This window comes from Pinus tabuliformis, chromosome 9 (assembly GCF_031772625.1).
Source record: "Pinus tabuliformis cultivar Carrire ecotype Pingquan chromosome 9, CPIR1, whole genome shotgun sequence".
NCBI classification, from domain to species: Eukaryota; Viridiplantae; Streptophyta; class Pinopsida; order Pinales; family Pinaceae; genus Pinus; species Pinus tabuliformis.
In genome coordinates this window covers 1464889941-1464902734 of record NC_142307.1, presented here as the reverse complement: position 1 = coordinate 1464902734, position 12794 = coordinate 1464889941, and the positions used below count along the sequence as shown (strand labels likewise).

Below are 12794 nucleotides of genomic sequence, written 5' to 3'. Positions count from 1 at the left end.
ACCTCAGGAGACAATGCTTTTGATAGCTTTACAAGCTTGGGCTTGTCAGCTGTTCTGAGATTGACATCTTCAACTCCTTTGTTGGTAGGGACCAAGCTTAGCTTTCTTACAACATCATCTTGATCAAAAAGCTCCTCTAAAGGTATGAGACCTCTAGGAATAGTGTTGTCCTTCAGCTGTAATACCTCAATCTGATTCACCTCAATCTCTTGTTCACTGGTATCACAATCATCAACAATGGAAGCATTCTTGAATTTTCCTTCATTCTACAAAAATGCATTGATTTCATTATCATCCCAAAAAACTTGCCATTACCTTAAATTATCCAAAACAACAGGCCAATGTTTGACATGAATTTCAAACTTGTTGTTGGAGTTCATTGGGATCTTCAAACTTCTTGCCGTAGTAGCGAGTGAATCTGCATTAATGTTTTGAGTCCGGGGTACTGCTGTCAAGGTATATTCAGGAAACATTCTCAAAATATCTAGAACTACATTTCTATAGGCTCTCATCCGCGGATGCTTTGCTTGATACTCTCCCTTTACCTGTTTGATCACCAGCTCTGAATCACCATCGACAAAAATCCTTTCTGCATTCAGTTTCTTCAAAATTTTAAGACCTGTAATCAAAGCTTCATACTCTGCTTCATTGTTAGAGCAAGCAAAATCCAACTTGTAAGAACATACTCTATCATTACTTGGGACTTTGGTAGGCTAGAAAGTAGGGTTGTGAATCCAAATACCAATACCAGCACCGTCCATACCCATAGTGCCATCAAAGTCCGTGCTCCAAAGGTTGGCTTCATCTTCTAGATGCTGAATTTTGTTTCTTTCTATAACTTACCTTGGTTGATCACTTCATTTTTCTAATCTTCACTGTCCTTTTTCTGTTGTGTGGGATGCTCAGAGGAACTTGCTATTTTCTCTTTTTCCTGATTAAGGAGTGCTTTAAAATTCTTGGAAATTTCTGGTACATCATCTACTTCTACAAGCTGAATATCTAAATCATTCAATCCACTATCAGAGTACAAAAAAAATGACTCTAAATCAGTATGTACAACATTTATTGGATGATTCATAGGCTTCTCTTTACTAGTGATCATGTACTTCATTTTCTTTTCCTGGTACAACTTTCACAATTGACCGAAAATAGGGATGGTAGCATAAGAGAAGTCAAGTTGTAAAGTGCCTTTGAGCTTAGCACCCCACGATATAGATAATAGCATACCAAAACAAGGTGGTATATCAACAAAAACCACATCCATCAAGACATTTTTGGCTGGGATTTGATCTAAAGAAACCACCAAATCTTTAATGAGTTCGATGAAACAAACTTTACCGGAGTCAAAGGAGTACAAATCATGATATTTCCGGGTAATATTGAGAACCAACTTCTCCATTATGGCTTTAGGGATCAAACTATGAGAAGCTCCAGAATCCAACATGGCATTATGAAGAATGTACTCATGCAATCTAAGAATCAGATAGAAGGGAGGGACTTCACTATCTTCGGGCTGACCTTCTATAGCGGGACCAAAAATGAGTTCAGGATGATCATCCTCGACATTCACCATGTGTGACAAAGGATCAATTTGCAATATTCTGGATACATGGTGTTTATAATTGCTATGCTTAACTAGCTCAGTCAAAGGAATGGACACTTTTAACTTAGCAATTTCACTTTCTAAATTAAAATCTTTTTCTACCTCTTTGACACCAATGTCCTTTTTCTCTGCTTTCTCTTTTGCTACACCATCCTTTTGCTGATTGTTCTTCTCATTTGCAGTGACACTTTTTGATGGTACTTTACTGGGACTCAGATCAACAAGTTCTTTACGTTTCTTCTAAGTGTTTGAGGAATCATTCTTTAATTGCACATCCTTTCTTTTCTAAATGGGATTGACCAGTACATCTCTGCTCCTTAAAGAGTACTGCCTCTGCTGTGAAGACAAAGAATTCATATAACTGCATTGATAAACATCAGAGTCAGCCTCCAGAGCTACATAATTTACTAATATGTAATCTTCAACCCTTTGAATGTCTGGAACCTCTGTATATTCTTCATCTTCCATTAGAAAAATGGGCATACCATCGGTAGTGAAAAATGGTTTGCTTCAATTACCTAATCATCATCATCTTCTCCTTCCATTCCCTGAACATAATTTTTCTGCAAATGAGTTCTAATTTATTATTGTTGTGCTATTTGGTCTGGTGCCTTTTGTTCCCTTTGCTTGATCTGGAATTGGGACTGCTGCTGTCCTCTAAAGTTTGGATTACTGATTGGTGGTTCAGGTCTATCTATAATGGTTAGCCAGTCAACCATCTTCTGCATTGTTCGGATCAAAGTATCCATCTTGACATCTAAGGTAGATGCTTTCTCCTTTATGGTTAGTCTCTTTTCAGATCTCATTCTTGCTCTTTTGGCCAACAGATTGGCTTCTACACTTACAGTGTTCTTCTACATGTCTTCTAGTGTGGTGGGATCACGTTCCCGTAAGTGATATGCCATATCAGCATCGAAACCGTCTAGAAACTTGAGCAAGGATAACCCCTTTGGTGGTTTAATGTTGGCCAGAATAGCATTATAGACTGCATTAAACCTCACACAATAATCTTGCACACTTTCACCGACATTCCTTTTGATGTTTTCGTACTCAGACAAAATTTGGAGTGGATTCTTCTTTACTTCCCACCGATCCAGGAATTGCCTATGTAGGACTGGCAAAGTGGTGATAGAGGTTGCGGGTAAAGCTCTGAACCATTTTCGAACTTCACCTCCAAAGCTTTGTACAAACAATCTCATAGTCACATCTTCTATCTCAACCTCATGAAGGTCAAAAAAGTCATTCATTCTATCAACATGATGTTGAGCTGTAATGTTTTGAGTGGCATCAAAAAGAGGTATTTTAATTTTGTAATCAATAGGCATATCACCAAGATTATGAGGTAAAACAAGGGGTGCATACTAGGCAACCATGACTCGAGGTGGATTTGAAACAACGGTTGGACTTCTAGGGTTTAATGGAGTGGTTGATGGAGAAGTAGGGGTAATAGGTGTTTGATAGGATATGATAGGTTGAAAGGGAAGGGTAGGTATAAACTAAATTTGGGAATGTACTTCAGAGGTTGATGGGAATAACGATGAACTGAGGGCAGTGGACACTGTTTCAGAAAACTCAGGGATCTTAGTAGTAGCAAGGGATGATTGAGGAGAATTTAGGATATACTCATCAATTGACCGGTTTTCCTTTTGAATTTTGAGATCTGCAATAAACTCCAGGTCTAGAACGATATCGTCAAGTGCACTTTCAGATTTGGTTCTAAATAGAGAAAGGTCAAACGACAAATTGAAAGAGAGATCTTCTAAGAACAACCACTCATCTGGGCAGGAATCTACTTTTATCGTAGGTGTCAAGCTGACTAAACTTTCTAGTCTTTTGAGTCTTCTTGAAATCAAGTTAGGATTATCCACTACTGGTGCAGGATTGGGATCAGGATTGGCCCTAGTGTACTTTCTCAAAGACAGTGTGCTCAAAATTTCAAAGTTTTTTATATTTCTTTACAACTTTCTATTTCAGCCTAGGAAATTCTAAAACTCATCATCCAAAGTTCAAGAATTTAAATGAAATATCTTACTGGGGTGATTAGTCTTTCATTCCACAGTATGGTCACCACTATGTTATCACCTAGATTGACCTCAGGCTAAAGGGAGGTAATGCCAGGGTAACCACAAACCAAGCTTAGGCAAGTAGCTAACTCTACTAGGCCGGGATAGGTCTCTCTCCATAAGGATCTCAGTGAAGATGAGTGGATCAGTTAAAGGATTTTAGGCTAGGTATAACATCACAAAAATTTTATTGGATTTTGAAGGGGTTTTGCCAGATCGGGAGGAGCTAGGTAGTTTAGGTGTGGGAAATTAGGTCAGAAATGCAGGGTGTTCTATTGGGCAAGGTAGGCAGAGGCTTTAGAACTCTTGGGCTTGATGGGGTGAGATGTTTAAGACTAGTGAGAAGCTAAGAAGGGCATGTGACAACTATGGGTCCTTGCTAGACTACAAAAAACATGAAATGATGAATGATTTCCCAAGGCAGAGCACTGATATAATGGATTATACCTATCAAACTTGAAAACAGTCAACTAGAAGCAATGAAATGATAGATGGAATAAATAAAACATATAAACATATAATCAGAGAAGAAGAAACTGTACTAGAACTCCATACCACAGGGATCCCATAAAAATAGCTGCAAATCTTATTAATTTCCTACCAAATTGCTTACAAAAGGTGTACAATCAATGTCTGAGCATCGAGTTGAGTCCAACCCTTTACAATGAGAAAGAAGGAGAATATATAGACATGATTTCAAACTCCTCCCATTCTTAGGGTTCGAATCCCTAAGATGAGGAGCTAATCTAACTAATACTGAACAAGAAACAGGAATACAGGCATCATCAACAACTTGCCTCTAAAAGTGAAAAACTAATTCATTTGAGCTCAAACTAACTTCTAAAGCAATGAATTTACCCTATATCAATATTTATCTATCATAATTACATGGCAATTCATCATTTAAAATATTAAATCATCCACCATGAGAGATAATCCATGATTAAAGTAAAAAAACTAGAGAAATAGCAACCCTGAGCAAAACTGTCAAAAGCGCAGTGCCACTTTCACGTCCCTTTTGGAGGCCTTCCCAGCATTCAAATTGAGCCCATGATATCTCATTCAAATGTTCCTCAAGTATACTTTCCAAAACACCTAGAGTTTCTGAATTTTAAGCTCATTTGACCCCACAAAACTTGGTTCTCCCAAGACTTCTTCTGTGTGTCCAAAAAGTGGCAGAAAGGTCATTTTTAGGGTGTGTTTTGACCATTTGGTGGACCAGTTCTGCCCCAAAAACTTTGAAACTTGCTAGGGTGCATGTCCTCATTGCTTGGAACCCAAAAATGTAAACCATTTCTTCAATGGATGCCCCTAGGTAAAGCGCAGTGCCGGTGGCGCTGCACTCATAGGCAGTTTTCCTGTGTATTGAAATCCAAAATTTGCAAATGACAAAATTTGCTCAAAAATTTCTCAAAATTGGTGATAAGCACCATCATCATGTGATATAATGAGCCAAGGAAGCTTTATCTAGCATCCTATGTCTATCCTCCTCTTTCTTGCCTTTTAAGGCCCGCCTTAGCCTAGTTTTCATTCTCTTGACCCTCATATTGCAAATCTTGTTTCGAGTCCTATAATGATAGGCCATGTGTTTGATCATCTAATTATCTATGTTGGCCTTCCATAGAAGCTTCTCAAGGTGCAAGTTGACTCTTTCAAGCCAATTCTCCCTATCAACTTCAATCTCCTGCCTAATATGAGTCAAAGTGACTTGTGCTTCTTTGCCACTTTGTCGTTTCAACTTGAGCATTTCTAGCTCCATGAGGACTTGTTTGTCACTCAATTGTTTGTTTTCTTGCTCCAAGTATGTAATGACGTATTTGGCCCTCTCCAAATTGTCTGCCAAAGCTTGCACTTGAGCTTCTCTTTCCTGTATGATGATGTCTTTGATGGTTTCTTCATCCTGAGCCTCTAAGTCAATGATTTCAACCCCATGACGAGTATAACGTTGTTGCGGCTCCTCATGCTCAGTCAAGTCAAAGTCCCTTTCCTCCTCATCATCAAGACTCTGCTCTGGCATCTTTTCCTTGCCTTTGTGCAGCTGTTGCACCTGTACCTGCTGTGTCAATGAAGAAGGCAAGGCCCCTTCCACATCCCGTGGAGAAAACACTTACCTATCTGCTGCAAATAATCTCCTAGTGCCCCTCTGATATGTCATGTAGATGGGCACCTTCGTATTTCTTGTCTCCTTGGCCTACTCATTTATTTTCACTGGGCTAAAAGGTCGTCTTGTTTCTTGAGGCATTGGTGAAGGAATTTGAGGACCTCTAAAGATCTCATGAGAAATAAAGGTCTCCCCAGGGATGTTAAGGAGACTGAGATGATGAAGCACAATGACCTTGATCAGAGAGTAATGATAAATGCTGCTCATCTACTGAGGGTAAGGCTTCCTTTGGACAATAAAATCCATCTTATCAATACTCTTGAACAAGTAGTAAGGGAGGTTTAAAATCCTCACCTTGGTAAAATGCATGAGGAGCATGATGTGATAAATGTTCAGCGTGGAGAACCTGCCCTCACAAGTGAAATACTTCATGATGATTTTCATCATGGGGACATACTTGTTCTCAAGAAACCTGAAAGGAAAGCGCCCGTGTTAATTTGCACTGGGAAAATCGGGCAAAAGCATAGTGCCAGGTGAAAAGCGCAGCTCCTGTCTGCAAAAGCGCAGTGCCAGTATGCTTTAGCCAAAAGCACAGTGCCACTCTGCCAAAAGCGCAACGCCGAGCTTTCTTCACTCTAGCTCACTCAAGCTTGTTTTCTTTTCTCACCTCTTCACTCCTTTCTTGGCAAATGAAGATCATGAATTTGAAAATGAAATGTGAGGGCTTAAATATGAGTGGATTTTAATTTTTCAGTTGAAAAACCCACTTTTCTAAAGTTTCCTGTTCTTCTTTAAAACTCTATTTTAAAGCCTTTTTCTTCTTTGTGTCTTTGCAGGTGGATAAATGCTCAATTTGACTTGATTTTTGCAGTGTTCTTTGTCTTGCCACAAGGAGAAATTCTCTACTGCAGCTGAGATCAATTATTACATATAGGGACTTAAAATTACATATGAAATACAAATAAACTTAAAATACTCTGTTTGTTTTTGAGGTGAAAACTAAATTAGGTTAAAAGATCATAACTCAGTAGCTATGACTTACAAACCATCATGCTTGATTTATCAATCATCCTCATACCCTTGTTGACCTTTATTTACAGTTTAAAATCAAACTTTTGACCTTGGTGGTGAAACCCTAAGACCTAATGAAATCATGCCCTATGACCTAATGAAATGATGACTGCAGATTGATCGTAAAACCATAACTGAAGACAACCTGAAGAAGGATCAATAAGTATACTCTATGAGGGAAAAATTTAGATTTTCTGAAGATAGGACAACCATCAGTGGATCGATATGTCATGACCTAATGGAATGATGCAAAATTTTTAGTATGAGACCCCTAAAATGAAAATGCAAAAAGCGAATTTTGATCCCTAATGGAAGTATGTAGATACTGACACTAACAAAAAGTTTGTAGGGCCTTGAAAGTGGATATGACTGAGAAATTGACTAGTCAAATGTTAGTGAAGGCTCAGACCTTGAAATTATGTGCAAGGATAGGTTAGGATATTCACCAACCAACTTGACTAGAAACTATTGTGTGAAGTTGAAAGCTTTTGAGTCAAATGATAAAACAAGTAAAGATGTATAAGGAAAGAGAAAAGATGAGGAAAAAAACATGTCGAATCACCAATCTCTTTATCAGATGATGAGCATGCGAAATACAAAGAAGTTGATCACTATGATCCGTCTACATTTTCTGATAGTATAACACTAATGCACTAGTATGCATTGGAGTCATGGCTATAGGGTCAAACCTTCTTGTTCATGGACCTTTTTCAACTAGAAAAGAATCTGTAATGTCTAGCTATGCCAACATGTCTATCAGAACTATGGATAGAGAGCTAACATAAGTATACACTTTTAGATTTCACAAATGTTGATGGTATGAATGTCATGTATTCAGTCTCTAATACACAATAAAGTTTTTCACCATTGATATTTTGTGTTTGTCATTTTTCTATAATCATCTAGTAGATGCAATTTATAACATTGTTGTAAAAGATGATGAGTCAATAGAGTCTTATATGGAATCTGGAGCACCAACAATAGAAGTACATGATCATTGAGCTTCTAACCTTGAAGTATATTAGGAAATATTTAGTTTCAAGCTATAGCTCAAGGATTTTTTGATGTAGCTATTTGAATATCTGGATTCCCGCTTCAACACACATACACACATTCTCACTCTCATCTCCATGTTTCCACATAATATTTTTGCATATATGGATTTATTTGTTCTATTAAATTTTTGAATATGTTGTGGTCTTCTCGAGTCTGGACTAGAGATAACATGTAAAATTTGGATTGTATTGCAGACATGTGGTTTCATTAGAACCACCAAAAGTTATTTCTATGTAAGATATTCCCTATCTTGGTCTAGGTCAAACAATAAAGGAGGATCTATATGTTTCCTTTCATCATCAGTTAACACCTCTCAATTTGGGTGTCTATTGCAATAAAAAATGCTATTTTGTTAGATTGAGGCCTGAAATAGGGGCCTTGTTGAGACCAGTTCCCATGAATTCATCTAGATTTACATCTAAAGAATATCAGATGTCAAGCATGCTGGAAAATTCTCGTAGTGAAATTAAAGCTTTCATGTAAAGATAGTTTATCTATGTATTCTTATACTACTACAGATAGTTTATCTACGAATTGTTACACTACTAATGGTAGAGTGGAACTGATTTTATGTGATGATATAATCATAATTGACATCGCTTGGAATTTCTTGCACCATATTAAGATGCCATACACACTTCAGTGTATTGAGCCCTCCTTCATGGCAATATTCTATGTATTTCTTCATGATAATCGAGGTGACCATGATATGGCTTTGAAAATAGGTTGGGTATGGTAAACAAAAAGGTGGTGTCATAGATAATTTGGGTTTCTTCCATATTTGTAGAGAGGACTTAGCATCCTTTTGGGAAAACGAATCATTCCCTGTACAGATAGATCAAGTTTAGTGTTTTGAATTGGTGAAGATCAAGGCTTAAACTCTATCACATGGGAATTCATTCCAATTCATGATTAACTAGAGAATCTGATGAAACTGATTGAATTGTATAGACATCTGATTTTGTTCTCTATTTAGTTTTATAGAAAATCTTCATTAGGTTTTTTAAAATATTATACATTAGTTGATGTTTCTCTACATGCATTCATAATAAATTGTTACATCACCCTTTCTTCCTTGGAATTTATAGATGGAAGGGGGCTCAAATTCTAGCTACAATAGTTGTTGGTAACCCGAAGTGACTCAACCAAACCTGTGATCTATGGCCTCCCTATCAGCAACATGCATTGGGAAGATGGTTTGGCCAATTGAGTAAGGTTGAATTTCTCTCATATGTAGTGTTTGGGCTGAAGCTTGAAGAGTTGTGGTGCAATATGATTTTTGGTTATCATTCTCTATAAATTCTTTAATTTTCATGGATCTATGGATGTAATAGTTGAATGATCTTCATTCCTTAACTAGATAAGAAATATTCCTATGGTACACATTCATAACAATATCTTCATTCTCAAGTTCAATCACACATAAAAGAGGTTAAATCATCAACACTATTAAAGAATTGCATTGGATAAATAGCTTTGGAAATGTCTTTTTATCAACCATAAGAGCACGAAGAAATATCTTGCTTGAGCATTAAATTTTTAACTTAGCTAATGTGCCCTAGCTTGATTAAAAATGATAATGTATGGTCTTAAAAAAAATTGACAATGTGCTTGGCCAATTGTAAGAGACTTGGAGCCTGTTCATGATGGTTGAAGTGCACTGGAAAAGGAAATCAATGACCACTGTGTGCATGTTCCTTCTCCATCTTCATGTTCTCTTTGTCGACTATTAATTTCCTTATGTGCTATCTAGAAAGATAGACTTTGTTTAGGAATTTGTGATCTTATGGATAATAATCCCTTGTGGTAGTTTTCCTTTTTTAAACTATGGTAGTTATATGTTTAAGTTCCAGGACATTCATCTCATGGATGTTGCTTTAGCGGTCCACAATTTTACTTAAAACAATATCTTTCTTGGTTTTGGTTGTAGACATTACAGTGTGCAAAATTGATTGTAAAAGAACCAATGGTGATTGGTCATGAGTTTTCTGGAATAATTGAGGAGGTTGGCAGTGAAGTGAAATATTTGGTCCCTAGTGACCATGTAACTTTGGAGTCTGGAATATCATGTTGGCAATGTGAGAAATGTAAGAAAGGTTCCTACAATTTGTGTCCCGAGATGAAGTTGTCTGCAACACCTCCCGTGCATGGTTCCTTGGCCAATCAGGTTTGTATTTACATCCCTTTTCCTCTCTAAGGTAAGGGCCTTTTTTCTTCTTACATAAGGATAACCGTAGGAAACAAAGAAGTTTGTTTTGTATCTATATAATTTGATTGCATATGGAAATGTGGTTTGATAACTAAGTTCAAGTTCATGGTTAGGATATACTTCTATGAAAATTTGTGAATCATCAAGAACTTATTGCCTCTATTAATATTTTCAGATAGTATCATCAATAGACAAGAGATAAATCTTAAGAGAATGGATTATCCCTTTTTCTCCAACTTCCCATTGAGGAATAATTTTCATCTATATTCGAGTAGCAAGTTAACTATTCAAAAGAAAATTTACCATACAAAAAGTTCCAACATGCTCATTGTATCTTTGATTTTGCTTAAGCAAGTTCTTGTCCAATGCCTCTTATGTTGCAACTTATAAAGCCTTAAATTCAGCATTGAAAAGAAGCTAATTGGGACTTAATTAAATAAGAAAGTTGTAGTAACCTATGATTTATTTCATAGAGACTTTCGTTAGTAATTATTGTGGGAACTGGTGTTACAAATTGTTTGTCGGTGACTGATAGCTTTTCCTATTAGGATAATGGAATCCTCCACAAATTTTTAGATCAACCTTTCTTTTCATAGCTTCCAAATATGTGGCATGAACATTTTTTAGAATTTGTTCATGATTAAACCATTTTCAAATGATAGGTTTTGAATCAAAAAATATCCTAATGAATATGATATTGATGGAAATACAAAATGAATATGGTTCTGATTCCTCAATCACCTAATCAATAAATGTTATTCCTTTGAGAAGAGCATTATTCAATGAACCTTATATGACTTCAGTCTTCAAATTTGGTTATGACCTCTTCCAAAATTAATGCAAACTTCTGGTTATGACCTCAATGTACTCAAACCTTCAAGTGTGGGTTATAACTTTGATGATGATACATAGATAATTGATCTAGGCAAATCATAAATATTTACCACTTTTCTAGTTTCAAACTGTGTTCTTGCACATATTGGTTCGTTGTCTTCGTAGATGCTTAACTGGTTAGTGATAGTTGTTCACATATTTATCTCAAACTATTTATCAATTACACATGATTGTAATTAGGATTTAACTATCTTTCAATTATTATGTTCAACAACTTCCAACAAGTCTTTTTTTGAATCCAGAAGGCATTATTTGTGTCAAAAATATATTTTTCTTCACATTTAATTTCAATATGATATTATATTATTTCATAGAAAGATGACTTCTATAGTCCAATATGAGGAGTGGATGTTTAATTCCTTCGATGCTCAACAGTATGAGGGATATGTTTAATTTCTTCTATGTTTAACATGGATTTTACATGTAACATTTAAAAAAATAATAATAATATTTTTTCAACATGAACCTTAAATAAAATACTTGTATCTATCATGCTCTTAAAGAGATCAAATCCTTGACTGTTACGAGACTTTCCTAAAGTTTTTCTTAATTTAAACAGGTTTTCACTTGGAGAAACTTGATCGATCTCAATAAACGATACATGATAGGTTAGGAGTTAAAAAAGATTTATGCTAATTTACCATTTAGGATTAAGACTGGTGTAATAGCTTAGCCTGCAGCTAAAAATTAACTGTTGACCTTTCGGTAAGTTAGGAAACTTATATAGCTATTCATCTTCTTTTATTGAAGGCATCATTTCAGTCTGACACAATATTTATCTACATCTTGATGTATATAGATAATTCATATTATTCATAATTTCATACATATGACAATTTGATAATTGTTTAATTTTGAATTATAGATTGTTCATCCTGCATATTTATGTTTCAGGTTGCCAAATAATGTAATTCTAGAGGAAGGTGCCATGTGTGAACCACTGAGTGTTGGGGTTCATGCTTGTCGTTGTGCTTTTGTAGTACTTAAGAGAAATGTCTTAGTAATGGGGGTAGGTCCTACCGACCTTGTCACCGTGCTATATGCACGTGAATTTGGAGCTCCACGGATTATTATTGCTAATGTAGATGAAGAGGGTTTGTCAATGGCTAAAAATGTTGCCTCCAATGAATGTATCTTAGTTTTCAGAGACTCTAAGGCATAATGCTAATCATGTCGTTACCTGTATTGACATATGTATGATGATTAAGTGGTGAAAAGTTTTATGGATGGGATAATTTCCTACCAAATTCTTTTTTCTACTAATTGGGATGATGATTTTTCAAGATATTGATGAATAAGTGACTCGCATACAAATTGCTATGGGTGGAAGCATATATGTAACTTTTGAATGTGTTGGTTTTTCTAAAACCATGTCGATGACTCTAAAGGTTACATTTGTTGGTGTTAAGGTATGCATTGTGGGAATGGGCCATAATGAGATGACTGTGCCAGTCAGTCACTCTAATTGTTGCCATGTATGGTCTTCTCATATCTGATATTCCATATTCAATATTTATTTTCTGAATCATATCAGGAGTATATTTTTGCATTTCATTTTAGGGAAGCATTTATGCTCATGTTGATTCCGCTCATTTTGGTGTTTTTATCTACAAGAACACTTGGCCTTTATTCTTGGAATTATTAAAGAGTAGAAAAGTGGATGTCAAACCCTTGATCACCCATTTGTTTGGCTTATCTCAGAAGGAAGTGGAAGAAGCTTTTGAGACTAGTGCTGGTGGGGGGGATGCAATCAAGTCATGTTTAACCTTTGAGCAGAATATGGTGAAGAGAACCTAG

General features: G+C 36.1%; 1 pseudogene; it reads left to right on the top strand.

Moving 5' to 3' along the window:
- The window catches only part of LOC149154114 (sorbitol dehydrogenase-like), a 52889-nt pseudogene extending 40095 nt beyond the window's left edge, over window positions 1-12794 (top strand).